The sequence below is a fragment of the Euprymna scolopes genome, chromosome 29 (genome assembly GCF_053919585.1).
Source record: "Euprymna scolopes isolate OS-2025 chromosome 29, ASM5391958v1, whole genome shotgun sequence".
Lineage (NCBI taxonomy): Eukaryota > Metazoa > Mollusca > Cephalopoda > Sepiida > Sepiolidae > Euprymna > Euprymna scolopes.
In genome coordinates, this window is record NC_136510.1 from 21,812,463 (window position 1) to 21,817,194 (window position 4,732).

Genomic DNA, 4,732 nt, shown 5'->3' on the forward strand with positions numbered 1-4,732 from the left:
ACGGGGAGAAAACCCTGCAGTTATTTTATATTAGCTGCGTATATAAATTTAACGTAAAATGACCCCCCCCCCCTACACTTCCGGACCATTTTAGTGTTTCAGGGCATATAACTAACATTTTTCCCATTGGAGATGAATTTTGTATTTTTGATTTATCATTTTAGGCGATTATACGTAGTTTTGCGATCTTGTTACTCGAGCTGAGGGTTAATTGAAAAAAAATATATAAATAAAATAAATAAATAAATAAATAAACTGCCCTAAAACGTTGAAATGGTATGGAAATGAAAGATCTGAATTTTAAAATAATTGCTGCGTTTTTCTATTAGATCATTTTTCGTTAATTTTTTCAATTTATCCATACGTAATCGCCTAAAAGGAGTAGAAACTCAATTTTTGGTTTATCTGTGTGAATTTAATTGAGTGTGTTCCTCTAAAAACTTTTTCTGAATATTTTTACGTAACTTTTGCTATATGATCACCATTGCATACCAATTCTTGTTTGATTACCAAAGTTAAGCGTCGTTTAACCTGACCAGTATTAGATGGGGAAGTTTTGAGAATACCAGACGTTGTATGTGGGCACCTCACCTTGCAATGGAGAAATAGCGTCGCCAACCCGAAGTGCCTAGTGTGGCGACTATGACACAAGTGTCATCGATAGACGATATACACTACCTGACTGACAGATGTAAACAAAGTAAAAGGAAACCAGGGAAGCGTAACGCCGTTACGCTTCCCTGGTTTCCTTACGCCGTAACGGTGCTTGTACATTATAATGAGTTTACAAATGCATTTCAGGTCTTAAAAAAAAAAAAAACAATATTACGTACTTACTGGTCAAGTAAAAATTAGTAAAAAAAAAAAAAAAAAATCCTAAACAGACGAAAAATGATCGCGTAGAAGATCTGCTAGAACTATATTTTATAAAAAAAAAAAAAAATGGTACTCTTGCATAATTTGACCCGAATTCTCGTGATTTCCTGTCAAGCCCGGATCGGGCGAGACCGGCAATCATCGGTGTCAGCCGAGCGTTGTTCAAATGTTGAAACGCTAATTCGACTTTAAAAAGTTATTTATTTTTTATTTTTTTATGTTTTTAGGAATTTTTTATTTTAAGAAAAACAAAAACATTGTACTTACACCTAACATTTATACGGGTAAACAACCTTTTCTTGAAGATAATATTTACATAACATGCTGTTGATAAATATTTTACAAAAAAAAAAAAATAAATAAATAAATACTAAAATAAATTAAATAAACATATTTGCTTTTTTCAAGGTAGGTTTTTTTGTTATTTTTTGATAATTTGCATTTGTATTTTTTTTCGGTTTGTTTTGCTTTTTCCTTAGTCTGCGTCTGTTACGCCGCTCGGCTGACACCGATGATTACCGGTCTCGCTCGATCCGGGCTTGTTGGGAAATCAAGAGAATTCGGGTCAAATTATGCAAGAGTACCAAAAATATAGATAATAGCGGTCCGCCATTTTCTATTTTGAAATGTCAGATTACAATTATTTTGTCAGAATCATATACTGCAGTTACCTCCCTTGGATTTTTTTTTTTTACATCGGCATCAGCACTTATCAAGGCCCAGAAACCACTCGAAGATAAGGATTAAAGGTGTACAGTAGTCATTTGGGCAATATAGTAATCGTTAGTTGTGGAAATTCGGTAAATTTGTTAACTAAAGTGGGACGAACGGCTCATCAAGAATTTGTTTACATTAGACTTGAAGACAACCATATTGTAGTCAGCTGGAAAGCAGGAAAACGGAAGACAATTCCACAGGCGTTCAGTTCTAAAAAAGAAGCTTTTTTTTTTTTTTTTTTTTTTACACAGTGATCACCACTTATCAAGGCCCGGAAGCCACTCAGGGATAAGGGTTATTGCAAGTACATTACGTTAGTGTGGAGATTTGATGAAGTGTTTACTTAAGGGGGCGGTTCATTAGGAATTTGTTAACATTAGACTTGAAGACATCCAAGTTGTAGTCCGGAGGGAAGCAGGCAGACGGAACAGAGTTCCACAGGCGTGCAGTTCTAAGAAAGAAGCTTTGTTCATGGAATCTACGCTTATGTTTAGGCACAGATAAAGAGTGGGGGGGAATTATTGATAGTGGTTTCAGCTAGACGTGTGTTTCTTGTAAAAGTATATAGGTTGAGAAGTGATCTCACACACACATTCTCACTTTTATATATATATATATATATATATATATATATATATATATATATAGTGCAAAAATACATCTAACTATCTGTTTTACATCATATGAACTATTTTTCAGGTTATTTAATGGCAAAAACACGTATATTTCGTCTGGTCTTGTTGGCGCATAGTTTAAAAGAACGTTTGATTATGTGCACGTGGTTGGCGTTTAAAAAATATAGTTACATGGTTAGAAACATTGTTTTCGCATGATATTTAAAAAAATCTTAAAAACCAATAAGAATTAATTTTTTCTTTAAAACAAAACATGTATATTTCGTCTGGTGCCCGGAAAATTCATATCCGGAAAGTTCGTCCCTGGAAAACTCGTCAATTTTGCTAGGTGGGAAAAATGGTCCATTACTGGATAAATATCGATTGGAAACACATTTTATGACCGTGTTTGAAAGAGATATTGTTTTTAAAAGAGAATACACATCCCATAATATTTAAAAAAAAATATTTTTACTTGTTTACTGTTGTTTTAAGAAAATAAAACTGATTTTTCTAAGTGTTCGTTTTCTACCTAGCTTTGTAAGTTTTTAGTGGTTCAACTTATTTTAAAGAATTTATTTAGTTAAAAAAAAAAAAAGTAATGTCGAGTGTTACCTTTGAACAAAAAATGTTCGACATGAGAAGATCACGTCTTAGGAGTCTCGATCATCGCTCCAAAATAGAAAATTAAAGAAAATACTGAAGTAGATATACGTTTCAAAAGAGCCCCCTCCCCGCCAAAAGAAAATAAATTTATAGATTTTTTAGGTAATGTCCAAGATCACTGCTCGAAAAAAAAAACAAAAAACAAACAAACTAGCTACCGGAAGTGGATACGGTTGATTATGTACGAATCTGAACGGAAGGCAGTAAAAACGAAATTATTTTAAAAATAAATGTATGTTTTCGTTTTTCGTGTCTTCCGTTCAGTTTCATTACATGATCAACATTTTATGAATTAAAATAACAAATTAATAATTTAAATGTTTTTGACCGAGAAGCGCCACCCGACGACAGTTTAGTGAAACGCACCAAGGAAAGATAGCCGCCGTCCGCATACTGTAGAAGTTGCTTTTCTTGTTTCGTGACCACAAAAAGTGTTAAAACTAAATTAATCTTTCTAAATAAAATATTTGTTTTATTATTTGATAATACAAGAGGTGTTTTCTTATTTTTTTTGTTTGTTTCGCAATAACACAAGAAATATTGAAAACTAAAGTAATTTTTTAAAATAAATGTTTTCGTTATTTTATGACTGTTTATGCAAATTGAAGTCGTCAAAAGTCGTCTGGTTCATCCCCCCCCCGTTCTTATCCGTTTATACAATTTAAATAATGTCAGGTTGACAAGAAAGTTCTTGCGGTTTTTAACTTTTAAATTCAGATGAGCATATCTCGGCTTGTTGCCAATACAAAACAAGTGTATTTGTGCCTGGAACGTAAAAATCTTGTGTTCTGGTGGCGATGAAGTCGCTGAAGGCGTTTTTGATATCGCTTAGGTTTTTGTAAGCATTTCTCACACAGAAAGTTGTTGAGATGCCCGAAAAAGTGGTAGTCGGTTGGTGAGAGGTCTGGCGGATAAGGCAGATTTTTGTAGTGTAATTCGTTCAACTGCTGCAGGGTCGGTTTAGCTATGTACGGTCGAGCATTGTCGTGGGGACAGTTGGACCTTTCCTGTTGACTAATGCTGAGTGTTGTTGTCGAAGTTTCTGATACATTTTATCCATTTGTTGACAGTACTTCTCCGCCATAATGGTTTTCCTTGCATTAAAAAAAAAAACTGTAATGTATGAGATCGAACGCAGACCACCAAACAGTCAGCATGGCCTTCTTTTGGTGCAAATCTGACTTCGGGAAGTATCGTGGAGCTTAGTCGGCGTCTAACCACTGAGTTGAGCGTCGCTGGTTGTCGTAAAGAACCCACTTTTCATCGCAAGTCACAGCGCGATCGAGAAACGGGTTGTTCTTGTTGCGTAAAAGAAGGAAAGATGACACTTCATAACGGCGTTTTTTTTTGTTTGGTTGTTGTTCAATTCGTGACGCATCCATTTACCAAGTTATTTTGTCTTTCCAATCTCTCTCAAGTGGTTGGCAATCGTCGTATACGTTACGTCCAATTCAGAAGCAAATTCTCGAACAGTTATGCATTGATTTGCTTCGACTATAGCTTTTCATTGATCATTGTCAGCATCCGATGGCCGACCACAACGCTCATCAACTTCAAGGCTCACGTCACCGCCACGAAATTTTGCTGTGCGTTCAGTAGTGGTTTCTGTGCCAAACGCTTCGTTGATATCGTGAGCTGTTTCAGCAGCTCTTCGGCCTAGCTTGAATTGAAATAAGAAAATTGTGCAAATTTGTTTTTTTGTTTCTGTTATATATTAAACGTTCTGAAAAGAAAACGATTGTTTTAAAACGCTTATAATTTCAACTGTTAGATAGAGCCAAAAGCGCTCTTTAAAATGGTATATAAATTAAAGGTATTATAACGAAAACTTATTTGAAAATACATCATTTGAAATAAAA